This window comes from Antechinus flavipes, chromosome 3, assembly GCF_016432865.1.
Source record: "Antechinus flavipes isolate AdamAnt ecotype Samford, QLD, Australia chromosome 3, AdamAnt_v2, whole genome shotgun sequence".
NCBI lineage: Eukaryota > Metazoa > Chordata > Mammalia > Dasyuromorphia > Dasyuridae > Antechinus > Antechinus flavipes.
The window spans coordinates 107,774,926-107,794,329 of record NC_067400.1 but is presented as its reverse complement, the minus strand read 5'-3'; positions in this window follow the sequence as shown (position 1 = coordinate 107,794,329).

The following is a 19,404-nucleotide window of genomic DNA, read 5'->3' as shown; positions in this document are numbered from 1 at the left end:
TTCCAGTGAATTTTTGTGAGGGTGGGGACTGTTTGTGGAGGGCACTTTCGAGGAAAATAGAGCTTTATAGTATTGTAGAATGAACACAGAATGTGCAGCTGCAGGAACCTTAGCTGTATGGCTAACTTTATTTGTGATCTTTTATATGTTATGTTGTGTAAGCGACAACCTCTCCAAGACTCAGTTTTCTCATCTGTAAAATGAGATCAGATGCACTGATGTCTAAGATCCCTCTACATTTCGGTTTATGAATGTACTTTTACCTATATAAATGGAGATACTGATAAAAGCAAAATTCTGATGTTCCCAAATAGAATTCTAATCAGGAGTTTTTTAACCTAGGATCTGCAAACACAGACACACATACATATGTATTTTTAAAAATACTTTACATAGAATTATTTATATTTGTAATTTGTAAATATAAATTATCAGCAATTTATATTTGTATTCATGAACACATATACATAAATATGTATACATAGATATATGTATATATTTGTTGGTTGTCTTTTTATACACACATATATATAAATAGATTTTATATATACATATATATATATAAAATTGAATTTCAATATAATCCTTTATAGTCCTATGTACTTCATTTAGAAGTTGTCTATGGGGGCAGCTAGTTGATGCAGTGGATAAAGCACCAGCGAAGAAGAAGAAGAAGAAGAAGAAGGAGAAGGAGAAGGGGAAGGAGGGGAAGGAGGGGAAGGAGGGGAAGGAGGGGAAGCAGCAGCAGAAGTTGTCCATAGACACACAAAAAGAACAGGATAAGAACTCTTACCTTTTAAGATAAGGTACTAATTTAGTATTGGCAGAGGATCTAGAGGTAAGAAAAACCAGATAAATATATATATTTTTTGTTTTCATTTAGTTATATGTTTAGTATAATACTAATAATGTTTTTAATGGTAAAATGCTTGAAAAGATCTGTCATATTATGGATATATTCTCTCCAAGGGTGGATATTACTGCCTGTTCATGCAGGGATATACTAGTAAATATTTAATAACTGGCTTTCCAGAACCTCATAATATTCTTTAAAATTTAATTTGAATATTCCCCATCACTTTCTTAAGATTTGATGATCAGTAAAATAATAAATCAAACTGATTTGTAACACTTGGAAATTTGTTATTTTTTTAAAATATCATTTATTTATTTATTTATTTTTAGGTTAGACATATGCATTTTTTACATATTTCCATATAGTCATGCTAGGAGAGAAAAATCAGAGCAAAGGGGGAAAACCATGAAAAAACAAACCAGAAGAAAAAAAAAAGGAAAAATAGTATGCATTGATCAGAGTTTGATTTATTATTGTACTGATTATCAAGTCTTAAAAAAGTGATGAGGAATAGTCAAATTAAAATTTAAAGTACTAAAACAGTTTTTCTTTTTAAAAAAAATCATTAATTTGTTTATTTTAGGTTATACATGTACCTTTATTTGTTATGATAACATAGATAATAAGAATGCTTTAATAATAATAAATACATAAATTCTTCTTATCTTCTCTCTTCACAGACCCAGGGATGTACTGTATGGTTAATATTGGTTTAAGGGAGCCCACAGTTATTTATTTATTTATTTTTTTGGTGTGAATATCATATCTTAAGCATATATCTTGCCCATTTTGCAGATAAGGAAAAATACTGATAAGAGTTTCCTGACTCCATGCCCAAAACTCTGGCCACGGGGTCATCTTGCTACTATGGTCTACAATGTAATGAAGGTTTGAGACAAAGTCATTTTATTTATGCATTCATCCATTTAAAAAGTATTTCTTAAGAGCTTGCTAGGTGAATACAAAGACAGAAAAAAAAAATAATCCCAAACTTCATAAATCATATATACTTTCTTGGAAACAACATGAACACAGGAAGGAATATATGCATGCATATATAAGTAAATAACATGTATACATTATGCATATATTTGCAATATATATGCAAATTAGGTACACAATAATTTTTTTAATGCTAGCATTGGGAGAGATCTGGATTAACTTCCTCTAGAGCTGACAAATGACCTGAGCTCTGTAGGAAACTTAAGGATTCTTTCAGTCAGATGAAGACCTTTTGTTGGATCTGTGTCAGAGCTTCAGACCCTTGATAAATGATTTGCCTTTATGTTCGCAGAGCCACAGGACACTTGTAGAGAGGAGTATCTGTGCTGCTCAGTGTCTACATATAATAAGCTACAAGAGATGAAGGACTGACTTGATCAGTGTAGGTTGGAAGGGACAATGACCATTGATCAGAACTGCCTTGGACTAAACTGACTCCTCTATAAGTACAGCTCTAAGAAGCCTCTCTTCTAATGACTAAGGATCAGCAGTCAGGGATAGAAGATGAGTCCCTCTCACTTGGCATTTTGGGGAAAGGCAGTCTCCTCTAGAGACTGGAGCCCTGACTCATGCTAAAGGAATAAAGCCATCCAATCAGCAATAAACATTTAATAAGTGTTTATGTGTTCAAGGCACTGTGTTAAGCACTAAGAATACAAAGGAAAACAAAACAAAACAAACAAATAAACAACAACCAAAAAAAACTCCTTTCAGTGGATGAAGACATTCAAACAACTACTTAAAAAACAGCGGTATACAGCATAAATTGGAGATAAATAACAATGGGAAGGTACTAACAATAAGGAGGATCGGGAAAGGCTTTTTATAGGAGGTAGGATTGTGGCTGTGATTTGGAGGTAGCTATGAAAGTCAAGAGGTATAATTGAGAAGAGAAAGGATTTCAGGTGTGAGGGACAGTCAATGAAAATGTCTAGCACTGGGAGGTGGAGTGTTTGTTGCTAAGAAGAGCAAGGAGGCCAGTGTTAGTGGATTGCAGAGATTGGGTGTGGGTGTGTGTGTGTGTGTGTGTGTGTGTGTGTGTGTGTGTGTGTGCGCGCGCGTGTGTTTAAATTACAAGTTTGGGAAAGGCAAGTAGTAAAGAATTTTGAATTCCAAACTTTTATAATTTAATTTTTGATGTGATAAGGAACCATTGGAGTTTATTGAATAGGGATGTGACTTGGAAAATAACTTTAGGAAAATAACTGGCAGCTGAGTAGCGAACAGATTGTTGTGGGAATAGGCTTGTGGCAGTAAGATCACTCACCAAATTATTGAATTAGTTCAAGTATGAGGGGATAAAGGACTATTTCAGGGTGATAGCAGTAGAAGGGGAGAGAAAGAAGGCTTTATTAGAAAGCTTTAAAAAGTAGAAAAAAATAGGACAACCGCAGATTTAGAGTGAGAGAGAGTAAATAGTCTAGAATAAAATCAAGAGAAGGAATGTAATGCATAGGGACTAGCAAGTATACCAGCTTCTCCAAAATGTAGAATTTGAAAAAGAGATTAAAATGTAATAAAACTTAATTAAAAAGCTGTTAATTGGGGCAGCAAGATGGTACAGTAGATAAAGCACTGGCTATGGAGTTAGGAGAATCTGAGTTCAAATCCAGCCTTAGACACTTAACCTCCAATTGCCTCACCACCAAAACAAAACAAAAACCTGTTAACTTGAATGAGAGCCAGACTACAAGGCAGGTTAAGTGCAAAACCACTGCAGCTTGTATTTTATTTCAGAAGTAGAAAGAAAATGGGACTCTAGTTAGTAGGGTAGATAGAATGCTGGGCCTGCTTAGTTCAGTTCTTGCCTCAGACATATACTCACTGTGTGACCCTGTTTAAAATCATTTAACCCTGTTTGCCTCAGTTTCCTCACCTGTAAAATGAGCTGGGAAAGAAAATGGTCAAGCACATTATAGTATCTTAGTCAAGAAAACCCCCAAAGGAGGCACAGAGTCAGAAAGAATGGAAATAAGAGAACAACGAACAAAAATGAAATAGTTACTGGAGTTTTTTGATCAGGGGAATGATATGTTTTAGGAATATTAATTTAGGCATTATAGAAATGATGCATTAGTGAAGAGAGAGACCAGAGACAAAGAGTTATAATAAGGCTACTGTAATAATCTAGGCTAGCAGTGATGAAGACATGAACTAGTGTAGCGACCACAGAGAAGGAGAAAAAGACAAATGCAAGAAACATTATATAGAGAAAAACATCATAAGATTTGATAACTAATTAACAATGAAGGATGAGCAAGAAGGATGAATCATTTATGGTTATAAACTTGGGTGAATATAGGATGGCATAGCATCTTTAAGAATAGTATGGTCATCCCAAGACCTCAGTTAATAAATCTTAATAGAGTCAAACACCAAATGAATATCTTCCTTATTCTCTAAAAATTGCATTAGAATAATAATAAAAAAAACAACTCTTGAATTTTATCTAATTGTGGAAGTTAAATGGCAGAGTTCAGACAAGAAAATTGGAACTGAAATGAGAGTCTAGTATCATGTGGAGGAGTTGGGAAGGGTTAGCTTGGCTAAAATCATAGTTAAGCTCGACTGGAGAAGTTACACAAAAGGTTGAAAATCATCTCCAGTGCATTCAGGAGGAAGCACCATAATATCAAATAGAGGTTCTACTTTGAAAGTATCAATTCTTTCTGGAGAGTCCATAGCTTAACCATTAAATTGTCCTCATGATGTGCTTTTAGTTAATGATGGACCAGACTCCTCAGAACATAGCTTACAATATAAAAAGAGCTATCTTGACCAGAATTTTTTTTTAGTTTTAGTTACTATAATAAAAGATAGACTATTCTATAAATCTTATCCAACTTATTAGAAGTTTTGTCTCTGTCAGTATTAGCTATCTTTATGCTTCTGCAGAAATCTTCAGCTTTGTCCTTCTGAAATTTGGAGGTTAATAGGTTACCTATATAACCTTATCTTGCCTGGAATCAATTATCCATCTTCCTCTCAGGTCCCAGCTCTGATTCATGTCACTGCCTCCCTCCTTCCCTTTTTTTCCTTTTTCCCTTCCAGCTTTTCTTTATGCATTGTTGTTCCTCATTAAAGGTGAGTTTCTAAAAGGCAGGGATGATATTGATTACTAATGTTTTCATCCCCAGTTCTTAGTTATATCTAACAGAAAGTAAGTGCTTAATAAACAATGCATTATATATCTATTATCTAATTTTCTTGTGGTAATTGTATTCATTTATAACATTTGAAGAAAAATTTGGAGATTTTTAGAAATAAATTATAAACATGACATACACACATATATAAATATATCTCTACTTTCGTCTATTTGTATCTCAATATTGATATTTGTATTACATCTGTATTTTTATATCTATCTCTGTCTTTAATTTTATAAAAATATCTGCAAATATTTTGTAGAGGCATCAGCAGCAATATTAAAATACAGAGTAGCAAACATCACCCACTGGTATAGGAATGTACAGTCAAACTAGTAAATGAACACCTTTATACAGTTTTTTAAGAAAAATGCTAGAAATAAATGGTAGTTCATGAGAAAAGAAGATACATTAATCTTTTACTTTGACTCATCAAGGAAGAAACTAATAACTATTTTATAGTTCAAGATTAAAAAAAGTAATTAAGAGTAAAGGAAAGGTCTTTTAGAAAGTGTTGATTATCATAGACATTGGATTGTATAATGAACAGAATAACTTGAAACCATAAAGTTGAAAAATGATCAATAAAACATGAATAGATTTTCACCCCCAATAGTACATTTATCACTTTTAAATTCAAGGACACAACTAATTCAATTTGTGCTTACCCTTTGGAACCCACATTGAATTATTCAATAGCTATTTAAAATAAATATTTTCCTACTTTTTAAACCTAAGTACCCAGTATATTACTTAAACTAAATTTGACCTCAAACACATTAGAATGTCATTCAGAGATAGTGTTGAAGGATACATCTGCTTGTACTTTTTAAATAAAATACATGAGATAAAAGCCTTCCACGCTTTTAAATGGAGATGTGTAAATATTATGAGCATTCCTTTTTTACTTGCAAGAATTACATATTTCAAAGTAATCTGTGAGCATGAGATTAAACATCAGAACTCTAAGGGGAAATGTGTACTTGTGAGGTCAGACGAGTAAATACAAACTGGCAGTCATAATGCGATTATACATTAATTCCATGATGCTAGAAAACATCTGGATGATTGGGGCAGTGAGACTCAATTTTGTCCCGAAGCTAAGGAACAGTGATTAATACAAGCAGCAGCCTAGACTATTGAATTTAAAAGTTTACAGTACAAGGTGACATTCAACAGCTGAGTCAATGACTTAGAAGAAACAAAAAACAATTCAATATACAGAATCATCTTGAGAATTTAGGATTATATCTGTGAAAAGTATTATGAGCATTCGAGTGACTTCTCTGTGTGTATATGCACAACTACAAATACACATAATTTTTATTTTTTCCTTTGTTCACTTATCCTCTTCCCCTCCTCTAATATAAATAGTAATACAAAAAGAAGAAAAACTATTTTTTTGGCATGTGATCAAAACAAGACCTCTAAAGCATGGGGGGAAATAGAGAGCTGTGCATAGAAATATTCTAGTCACTATATTTCTATAAAAGAATTAATACTGTTTCGAGAGATCATGTCAAGATGGAATTATCTATTTTTCAGGCAGCAAGGTTTACTATAAGTAATCTAGCATTCACTTGTGAAATATTGAACTGGGCATTACACTAAGTACACTAGGGGCAAGATTTGCTTGGAGAAATCTGATCTTGTCTTATTGCGTTACTGGCAGAGTATATTGGCAAATGCTTCTCATTGACTATATTAATGCTAATCATTTTTAAAACAGTAAATAATAATGTTAACATGCCTCTCTGTATCTATGACAGGTGATCTTCTGCTGCCCCAAATAATTTACCTTCTGAATGTTCTTTGGGGAACATATTTTGTGTGTTTCCTGTATTTGACAGAAAAAAAATGCTTAATAATCTATCAACTTTTTGTCAGTTAATCATTTATACCATTTGAAAGTAGAAACATGGGCAATTTTTAGAAATAAATGATATACATTTGCAAACACATGAATACACACACACACACACACACACACACACACACACACACACCACCCCTGGAAATCTAGGGTAAAGATTCCAGATTTACCCTTTGTTAGTTTTACAACCTTCAGTATGTCATTTTATCTGGTTAAAGCTAATTTTACTCATCCTTATAATGAGGATTTGCTTTGCTAACACCACTAAATTACTCTGATACTCAAATTTGACTTAACTTGTGAATGATTCACATTCATTTCAGAATGCAGTCCATAAGAGTTCAGGTGACAGAAGAGAAAGAAGAGAGATGGTAAAGATAACCTATGAAGAAGTGCCTTCCATGGAGAAGACAGCAAGAAGATCCTGATGGAGGAAGGATTCTCAGTGAGAATATACTTTAATAAAATGACCCTGACCAGGAAGAGAATATATGATGAGGAATATAATAATTCACTTGCAAAGAAGCTAAGGAACATATTTTCAATAATGATTTTTGGACAATAAGATGGCTGGCAAAAGCTGTAGATCACCAGGGAAATTGACTTTATTTAGAAGTATACACTAGGGAAAATGCACCAGCAATGCTTTAGTAAGAGTAATTATGGTAGTAGTAATAATAGTAGTACTAGTACTAGTAGTAGTAATAGTAGTGATGGTGGTTGTGTTGGTGATAGTAGTATTGTTGTAGTAAAAATAGGAAATGACTTTCAACTGAAAGAAGTCAAATCAAAACGTTTTATCAACTATTTATATTATATATGGGTGAAATGAAACAAGATGACTTTACTGAGATACATATTAAAATTCCCCCTTATGTTATGGAATCTTTCTCCAGTAATATTAATATATCATTGGACATATTAATACATCTTTTGATTTAATAATTGTTTAATTCATATTATTGCAATAAGGAAATATTGAAACCTAAGTCTTTGTGTTTGGAGGTCATATTGAACTAAATGGATGAAGGCAACGATGGTATCCTTCAGGCAAGACATTGAACATAAAGCTATCAAGGTAAAAGCTATGGCGGAATATTTTAAATGACTTACTGGAATTTGGAAATAAAGCTGAATGGGAAGAGAATGTTTAAAGCAATTAATGTCTATTAACAAGTTTTAATGCCCATTTTTCAAATTATAAATAGACTGCAGAGGATTCAGAAAGTACTCTAACAACTGGGGTTAGAATCAGAAAGATTAGAATTCAAATACAGCCTCAGATATTTACTAGCCATGTGATCTTGGACAAGTCTTTTGACCTTCAGTTTCTTCATCCATAAAATGAATTGGAGAAGGCAAACCATTCCAGTTTCTTTGCCAAGAAAATGCCAAATGAAGTCATGAAAAATCTAATATGACTGAAACAACTGAACAAATCTTTCATATAAAGACAGATTTCTATACTACAATTATAGACCTCACTATGTCCTACAGAGACTGAAATTGAACAATTATCATAGAGTAAACTGTGGTCTATAAGGACCAGGCATATCACTGATCAATCATAATTTAGAAAACAACAATTTTAATAGATATTGCCAAACAAAATATGAAAATTCTTTGAATTACATGTAATGAGAAGCATTCAATGTATAGAGATCTAAAAGAATAATTCAAGATGATGGAAGAGGATGATCATCTCAATATACATCATTATCATTCTGTCTGCCACTGAAAATGCTTTCAGTGAGATTTTCTCTTACTACCTAATGCTTTTGTTTAGGTTAAAAAGTTGGATTATCAGTCTGAGAAATAATCTATATAATATTAAATATGAAAAACAGCTGCATGATAACTTGTGTTCTCAAACTCTTTCTATTTGAATCTCATAGAGAGATGAAAATATTTAAGTGATTAATGATACTTTTGATGGAATCATATCAAAAGGATGATAATGTGCTGAATGTGATAAGAATAATTCAGATTTATGTCATATTTTAGACTTATGTAACATTTACCTCAAAAACTTTTTATGGTGATTCTTCTTTATAGCGTGAACTTCATTCTTTAAAAAAAAAAGAAATAGTAGATATGGGACACATTGCTACTTAGTTAAAAAGAAGATTGCTGTGAGTTAGCAGTTCTAATAAAAGAAAGCAGGATTTAGGGATTTTAAGTGTGAAATAGAAAGGAAGAATAAATGTTATCTGCCTGCCAGGTGCTCTGCATTTAGGGACAAAGAGGTAGTATATTTGGGGGGAAAATGGACTGAAGATATTTTATCAAGGTAGCTTAAGAAATCTTTGGAGTGCTCTGTGATATATAGTCAAGGCAAATATTTTGACTGTGGAAAATCTTTTCAAAAAGTTGTTCCTTGTAAAATTAAAATGGTATGGCAAGTCTCTAGTGATAAAAAAATGTTTATGAATGGATAGTACCAGTTTCATGGTCACAGAATGAAAGGGCAATAAGAAAAATGAATTTGGTAACACATCTCCCAAGACAAATTCAGAGAAATCTCTAGAGCTATAACATAAGGAGAAGGAAGCAAAAGGGATTGAGACTGGAAGATAGGCAATACTACTTAAAATCACATTTCTATGGTGCTTTAAAACTTTGCAAGTAACTGCATATTCTATCTCATTTTATCTTCAAAACAATCCTGTGAGGTAGATCCTGATTTTACAGTTAAAATCTGTTGGTAGGCAAAGATTTTTGAAAGTAGAAAGAAGACATTCAAATAGTAGAATCAAATAAAACCTCATCATCATCATCATCATCATCATTACCATTATTGTTGCTAGTGAGCATGAATGAAGTAAGCTAAGTATTTCAGAAAAGGGTAGAAACAGGGGAGACAATTGTTGAAGAAAGCTTAATTGTGATGTATATTAACAACACCAAAATAAGATACTTGAGATGAAATGTATTTTAATATGAGAAACTCAGATTAAAATTTTAGAAATATTTTTATAATTTCCTCTATTTTGATTCTTTTCTGCTTTGTTATTGTATAGAACAGCCTTAAGGGCAGTAAATATATCTATATCTATATCTATATCTATATCTATCTATTATCTATCTATCTATCTATCTATCATCTATCTATCTATGTATCTTGTTTTCCAGATGAAAAAGGAGTATGAGTCTCTTGTTTTTGACTGACATCTAAATTTCTGTATATATTTAACTAAAAATTAAAACTTAGTAAGAATAAATGTAAAGCTTTGCAATTATTCAGGTTTTAAAAGTTGAAGTACACAAGTACAAGGCAGAAAAGATACTTCATGGGCGTAAAAGATCTAGGACTTTAGTTGAATAGAAGCTTAATATGGGGCAAAAACTATTGTTTGCTAACCAGTGTGATTCTTGACTGTGAAAGAAGATATAGAATATCAACATAAAAGAAGTAATAACCCCATCATGTTGGGAACTGGTAAAATCACTCCTGGAATAGTTTTATTTATCATTTTAATGGAGACATTGGTACACAGGCATATATTAAGAGGACAGTAGCCAGAAAATGTGAAAGATAAGTCTTATTAAAAAAATAGTTAAAGCAAATAGAGGTGTCTAGCCTGAAAGCTAGAACATTGATGATGAATATAATAGCAATTTTTAATATTATCAGAAGTAAGTATCAAATTCACAAAACTCTCAAGTGGCCCAAACCACAATAAATTGTAATTGGGAAATGTTTTAATAAAATAAATAAAAATACAATTGAACTTAATGTTAATATATAGATTTCCAAGTCAATATGTGGCCTGCAGGGATTCTTTCTATTTGAATTTGGCACCATTGTTATAAGATATTGAAGAGATGTTATGTTTCATTTTGTGTAGCTTCAGAAGACATTATTACAATCAATGACTGGAGAAGAAAAGGTCAATAAGTTATAAGAAATAACTTTCTGAAAATTAAAACTTCATGAATGGAATGGCTTGTCTTACAGGGTTGTTAACTCATGGTCACTTCTAACATTCAGGTTAAGCCTCATAATTTGTTCCTTGGGGATGTGGTAAAATGAAATTTTTGCATTGGATAGAGCACCTCTGAAAAAAGAATAAAATCCTATCTCCTAGGCATCTCATTCGTTTTCCATGAGATTTTAAATTTTTCTCTCTTCCAGTTTAGAAGGAAGTCAACAGTGGGCAAACCCCTTCTAAACCAAAACAAAGAGAAATAACTGTTGATTTACAATTAGAATTAAATTTCATATACATGCCACATTATTATTCTTTAATAAGGGAGTGTACCAAAAGATTAGCGAGTGTTTTTTTCCTAACAGGCACATTTCAAAATTGTGTCTTGTTTTGTCTCTAGTCTTTCAGAAGCTGCAACCCCCTTTTATAATGAAAGATTATGATACAGTAGACTATATTATTAACTCTGAAATGTAATTTATAAAGGGGAAACTCAGATGAGGAAATTCCTCTACCAAAGCAGCAGATTCATATCTTCTTTGAGAATTGTCTTGAGGTGTTAAACTTAGGGCCCTTCCCTGTTCAGAATCAGGTTAAAATGCAATAGAGAAATATTCAACAAACAAATAAAACACAATGCAGTTTATGTAAGGTTAATTTGTACTTTTCTAAGTCAATATGGTTTTCACAGAGATATATTTCTTTTTGAGTTTGACATGACTGGCCAAGTACACTGTTTTGCCCAGGATGACACAGAAAAAAAATATTTTTCCTGAGTCTTGGACCAACTCCCCTTCCATTGTATATGCATGCTTTGCTTTATTGTGCTCTGCAGATAATGCTTTTTTTTTTTTTTTTTTTTTTTTTTTTGCAAATTGAAGATTTCAGGCAACATTGCATCATTGCATCAAACAAATCTCTTAGCACCCATTTTTCCTAACATCATGTTCTGACATTGTGTCTGTGTAACATTTTGGCAATTCTTGCAATATTTCAAACATTTCTGTTATTATTAATTTATCATGTCATTTTTTTCAATTTTATCCATATCTGTTAATTTTTATTGTGATCAATCATCTTCAGCATTATCATTGGAATTATTTTGGGGAGCCAGAGAACTTAGTCAATAAATGTTGTACATTTTAACAACTTCATTGACAAGCAGTTTCCTTGTCTCACTTCCTTTTCTTGAACTCCTTATATTTTGAGACACAATATTGAAATTAGGCCACTTAGTAACCCTACAACATCTTCTATGTGTTCAAATGTAAGCAAGAGTAGATGGATGGGGCTAACTTTTTTGTTGTCTTATTTTTAAAACTTACCATAGTCACCCTAACCTTCAGCATCTATCACCCTGATCATTTGGTAGTAGCCACTGACTTGAAGACAAGACCTTCCACCAGCAAAAATATTACAATTTGCTGAAGATTTAAATGATGGTTAACATTTTAAATAATATAGTATGTTTTAATCCAGGTATGCACATGACATTATTACACACTTGATAGACTGTGGCACAGTATAAACATAATTTTTATATATGGTGGAAAACCAGAAAAATTGTGTGCCTCACTTTTTTGCTATGTTTGCTTTGTCTAGGACTGAACCCATAATATCTCCAAGATTATCTCTCCTTAAAATAAAAAGATTACTCCTCATGGATTTTAGAAATTTTTGTGATGGTTAAAATATAATCATGCATATACACATAAATATACATATTATAGAAATATAATTTTCAAATTGAGATAATGCTTTTTAATGAAACTTTTGTTTAGTTCTTTGAATTGACATGCCAGTAAAATCTTGAAAATTACAAGATTTTGCCATCAGTATACATCTACCTTCAAGAAATATTTAATCCACAGGACTTTGTAAATAGAGAATAAAATATTGAAGTTAAAAGTAATTAAAAAATGAGTTTCTTATCTGTAGGGTGATTTTTTCCCCTTCTCTGGCACTGAGTTGTGCATCTGTGACACAGCGGGATTTTGTATTACTAAGCTTTTGTAGATAGCTGCTGTCTTTTGTTTTGATGGGAGTAGTTTGCTTGAAATTTCATGGATTTACATAGAAATAATACTCTCCACATGTCTTGATTAGCATGTTTAGATTCAAACAGATTTTTCTTTTTTTTTTTTTTCTCATTAGAAGAAATAGGAAACAGTTTCACGTGTTGTATGGGACTTTTATTTAGACATCCATCTCCTCCTGAAAGTCAATACCAGAAGACCTATAATCTATCAAAAGCTATCAAAAGCTGACTAAGGTGAGATTGAACTGTATACACACACACATACACACACACACACACACACACACACACACACACACAATTTTACATGTATGTTTTTATGTTTTATGTATATTTGTGTTGTTTATGTATGTTTATGTGTATATATGCATATATAATATTAATATAATTTTCCAAGTTGAGATTATAATTTTTAATGAAAATTTGGTTTAGCTCTTCTTCTTCTTTAGCAGATAAAATCTTGAAAATTATAATATTTTTGCCTTTAGATATTATATTATAGATATAATACAATATGATATAATATAATATAATATTATTTAGATATTATAAATATTATAATATTTTAGCCCAAACAGAAATTATTGCTATTTACATTCGATCTGAATTACTCAGGACCCAAACAATGACCAAATAGGGCTTGGACTATGCCTTATTGGTTTTGTTTTAAGGCCTGGTCCTTAAGAAAACCATTGCTATATGAAAAGATGCTCCAAATCATTCCTGATCAGAGAAATTAAAATTAAGACAACTCTGAGATACCACTACACACCTCTCAGATTGGCTAAAATGACAGAAAAAAAGATAATGATGGATGTTGAAGGGGATGCAGGAAAACTGGGACATTGATACATTGTTGGTAGAACTGTGAACAATCCCAACCATTCTGGAGAACAATTTGGAACTATGCTTAAAAAGTTATCAAACTGTGTATTCCCTTTTATCCAGCAGTGTTTCTCCTGGGCTTATACCCCAAAGAGATACTAAAGAAGGGAAAGAGACCTGTATGTGCAAGAATGTTTGTGGCAGCCCTCTTTGTAGTGTCCAGAAACTGGAAACTGAGTGGATGCCCATCAATTGGAGAATGGCTGAATAAATTGTGGTATATGATTGTTATGGAATATTATTGTTCTGTAAGAAATGACCAGAAGGATGATTTCAGAGAGTCCTGGAGAGACTTACATGAACTGATGCTGAGTGAAATGAGCAGGACCAGGAGATCATTATATACTTCAACAACAATACTATATGATGATCAATTCTGATGGAAATGGCCCTCTTCAATAATGAGATGATCCAAATCAGTTCCAGTTGATTTGTAATGAACAGAAACAGCTACACCCAGAGAGAGAACTGTGGGAAATGAGTATGGACCACAATAGCATTTACACTCTTTCTGTTGTTGTTTGCTTACATTTTTGTTTTCCTTCTCAGGGTTTTTCCTTTCCATCTAGATCTGATTTTTCTTGTGCAGCAAGATAACTGTATAAATATGTATGCATATATTGGATTTAACATCTACTTTAACATATTTAACATGTTTTGGACTACCTGACATCTAAGGGAAGGGATGGGGGGAAAGAGGGGAAAAGTTGAAACAGAAGGTTTTGCAAGAGTCAATGTTGAAAAATTACTCATGCATATGTTTTGCAAATAAAAAAAAACTATAATGATAATAAAAAATAAAATTAAAAATTAAAAGAAAAAAATAAAGATGACTCTGATACTTAAAAAAAAAGAAAAGAAAACCAATGCTAGAACCCTCATGCAAACTTAAAGGATAAGGACATATAGTGTGAAATTTAGTTCAGGAACTCTAAAACATCAGAACTTGAAAGTCTACTATGAAATTATGGACAATTTTATATAGCTTGTAATCATTCTTTAAGTTGAGAGGAAGACATTTCCTTCTGTTTCCTAGCTTATGATATGTCTACTTTTTATGATTATTATGATTTAGGTTTTCTATTTTACCTACTCCAAACCACAATTCCTATTTTAATTAACCTTACTACTCCATGGCCCTCTCTGATAAATTTCCATGAACCAATTGGAAACCCCATCCTATTGTCAAACTTCTCTATATCCTTGAACTTTCAACTAACATCCCTTATCTCTTCTATTTATTCAAATCTTGACTTTTTCTTATATTTGAAACTTGCAAAACTACAGTTAACAAAAAATAAAAAATAAAAACCTATAGTTAACTCTTCCTAATTACCTGCCCTAAAATCATAGGGCTAGAAGGGAAGAAGAAAATTAGCATACCTCTTTGTTACAGTTGTTTTCTGACTATTCTCTCATTAATTTTCAATGACCTCAGTTCTTGAGAAATTATTACACCTAGTTTCTGTTATATTATATTCATTTTTCTGTGGTCAGTTCTTTTTCAAGTGTCAATAACTTAGATATATGGTCATGGTCTTCTCTATCCCATTCTCCTACTCAAATATTCTTGTTGATGACCCTCTAGTAATCTGACCTCTTTAAGGGCTCAGTCTCTTCAGCTACAAGAGTTTCCTTTCCTTTTCCACATTAGACACATGCCAGTATAATCAAGCCTTAAACTTACCATTGTCTCCTAGAATTATATTATGTTCTGATTCCAGAAATTAAAATCTGTAGTATTCTATTTTTCCACCTTTCCCCTGACATAACTCACATTAAACTTATTGAATTCATTTCTACTTTCCTGACTTATTCTTATTTACTCAAGCCAGATTATTAAAGGTTACCTTACTTGCCTATAGATCCAAAGTAGAGGCTATGATCAAGAATTTTAACATTTATATAGCTGCTGGCCTACAATTCTTTGTTTCTATAGATTCTGCAAATTTTACTTTATATACTATCCTTATGCATCATCACTCTTGATTAGTCTTTATTATCTGATTTCTTTAATATTTCCTTGGGGTTACTGATTTTCAATGGTAACAAAGTTAAATCAGGCTAATTTAATTTAGCTGGCTTTTTTGTTGTTGTGTAGCAATTCTAACCTATTAATAATAATTTCTATTTTGTTCCCTAGAGCAGCCACTCAAGACTTTTCCAGTCTTCTCTTTTTCTAACACTTTGGAGATGGTCGTCTCAATAACTAAGATAACTTATTCTCTATCTTTTGACATTGAATGGACATCAATATAGCATATGAATTGCACATCAGTAATCTCTTCATCTCTGTACATATCCAGCTGCTTTCTTCTTTAAGTCTATTTATCTCTCTGATAACATCCTTGATATATCTTCTTCTTTCATGTCTATCTTTCAAGTGCATCTCTATTATTCAGTGGTTGACCTATAACTTTTCTCTCCTTGAAAACTGAGGTATTAAAACATAATGACCTATATAAGAGTTTTGATGTTATAATGTGAATTTTTGTTTTAGTGAGAAATTTGGGATCACTGAAGCATTCAACAATTAGTTTTTCAAAGACAAGCTAACCCTTTCCTCCAAACCTTCAATTCTGGGTCCAACTCACTAATAACAGATATCTCTCCACTATCTTTTAGAAACACAGAAAACATGAAATGAGAAGAAAAAAATCCAGCCACCTAAATTCCTGAAAACATTAGGATGAGTGTTATATGCTCTATATAAGAAATATATTTTAGTATTGTATTATTTGCACCAATTGTCCTAGATATATCTTCATTATTTAGCTTTTTCCGTGTTAGTACAATTAAAATCAAATAAATGGATACACATATTTATAAACATTTTTTAGATAAGTTAGAATACTCTACTTCCATAAGTAAAAAGTAGCCAATTGAGGCATTCAGAAGTAAGGAAGAAAAAAGAAACCTATCATCTAACCCAGATCTTACCAATTTTGTAAAAAAGCCTTCACTGATCATCTCAGATGGAATCTTTTAAAAAGATTCTTTTGCCATTTTTCATGTTTGACCTTTTCATATGTATTGTTTTCTTGAAAAGTTATTTTAGTCTTACATATGTGCCTTTGTATCAACTGTATTTTCAAACACCAAGATAGCACACAGATACGTATTTGTTTGAATATCCATGAGTCTAGCACGGTCAAAAGCATTATTTGAAAGTTCTTGCCCAACTTCACTTTGTCTCTTGGATTTGCTACTTACTAGGGAGTGTGTGTGAATGGGTAAGAAGTGTTTCCAAAGACCTAGGATTTACACTAAGTATGCTTGCTGAGTTATCTACCATCTATTTTCCTTTTCTTTTGATGCGTTCCCTCATTTCTACCCCTGCCAAGTAAATGCACTCAATAGTAGTTAAGGCATTTTATGATTTCCAATTTAATTATATTTTTTTCAAGTGAAATTTTTCATATACTGTGTTAGGGAAGTAAAAGGAGACGTTTCTATCTCAATGGGTCCTCTTTTCACAGCATTAAGATATTTAGCTCAATAAGTCTTATATGATATTGAAAGAGTGAGTAGAAAAAGAGCTACCACAGTATTTCTATAACTTATCTCTGTTCTTAACTCTAGGTATGGGTATGGAGATGAGGTAATCTTAGTGGATATTAGCTTTACTAATATTGCCATCAGACATTGACAGGATCTTACATAATTTGCCTGTAAAGTGGCCCCATTATTTGAATTTGCAGTGCATAATTTCATTATTCTGGTATCAATACTACATTTTATATAATTTTAATGTGGAATACTGAGAATTTGAATATATGGCACTACTTTATGGGAATCATTACTTAAATTGGGACTTAGCTATATTCCTTGGATATTGAGGGATACGTGCTTCTGGCCTTGTAGGGCACAGAGAAGAGACAACCACATTTATTGGCTGGTTTGTCTCTTACATGTGTGAAGGATTTGCTTCTACGTAGACACAACCACAGTTGCAAATTGATATTCCTAAAATACAGCTCAGATCATGGTACCCCCTTGCTAAAGAAGTTTCACTGTATTCTTGGGACCATTGCCAGTCATCTTGATCTTTCTCTTACCCCTGTAGTTCAATGACTGAAGGAGAGAATGAGGCTGATGACTTCATAAAACTGAGGCTCATTCAAATACAACTTAAGTCAAAACATGATCATAGTGTCCTTGGTCCTCTTTGAGAACAAAGGACAAACATCAGCAACAATCAATGTTTCCCTATTGGTATTAGAATGAAATACAGTGTCTTTGTCAAACATAAAGATTCTTTTCCAGACTATCTTTCATGTTATTCTTCTTCATGTATCCTGTTATATAGCCATATGGTTGCTTTGACTCTTTGTACCATCTACCCTCAGCTCCTGAGATTCTTTTTTTTTCACTTCTCCCTTCCCAGGTTCCTTCAAGATCAACTCAGTTGCCATCTCCTAAATTTAAGTGAAGCTTTTTAAAATACTCTCTCCTCCCCTGTTACTATTACTTCGCCCCAGACTTCAAATTAATTTTTGTGTATTTTGTTTTAGTTAATTATCTGTTTATTTCTTGTTTCTTCTCAATAGAATCTTGTGTCTGACCAAAGAGATCCATTTTTCTTTTTCTTTTTTAGTTGTGTTCCATAGTCTATTCGTTGGGTTGAAACAGAACCACATTAGTAACATTTTTAGGACTGGCTCACAGCTGTTTATATACTTTAATAGGAAAGCATTCTGTTTCCTTCCCAGTCCGCAGCTCTTGGATTTTTATAAAATGGTCAAAAAGATATAGTGATAGGTTAAACCTTATTCAATAAACTGATGACTGCTAGAAACAGAAAGGAAAAGAGACACATAGTTAAGAACTTCAAGTACTTGGACTTTGGGGGAAATTTCTAGGGCAAAAATAGATATAAATCTGATTTAATAAATCCTATAAATTGATAATATAATTCTTTTAATGATATCTTTAGAGATGGAGGCATAACAAGCATTCCTACAAAGATATTTAAATGACAAAACAATACCTTAATATGATTACCTGAATATTATATAACATAGGGAAATATTCTGAGAGAGAGCCAAAGAGGCTACTATGTGTCAAGCACTTTACAAATATTGCCTCATTTGATCTTCACAATAAACTTATGAGGCAGATATTTCTTCACTGTTGTTTTAGATATTTGAGGAAACTCACACAAATTAAATGATTTGTGAGGTCACACAACTAGCAAATGTGAGACTAGTTTTGATTTTAGGTTTTCCTAACTCCAGATTGTGTGCTCTATCCATTGAGCCACCTAAACTGGTTTTAGACATTTTGGGGATGCCATATGTTATTACTTGCTGCTTTTCTTAAAGAGGATAGCAACAGAGTTGCTCCCTGAAACAGTCACCAGAAAAAAGCTCAAAGAGATAGAATGGAAGTCTTGTGCTTCCTAAAATACTTTCTATTACTTCTAAGTATCATCACTTCACATGTTTTCCTCAATTTTTAGTAGCATCTCAACAGCATGAAAACTGTTAAAAGAAAGCACTTTTTCCATTCCAAACTTAATGCACAATGTGATGGTTTTTGAGGTACAAGCCATAGTTGAACCAGAGATCCAGCCCTAGGCACAATGGAAAGCCACTTCTCCATTCGACTGATTGATATAGCTTATTAGTATGCCCTTTTCCTAGATCTCTCACTCTGAATTGAACCAATAG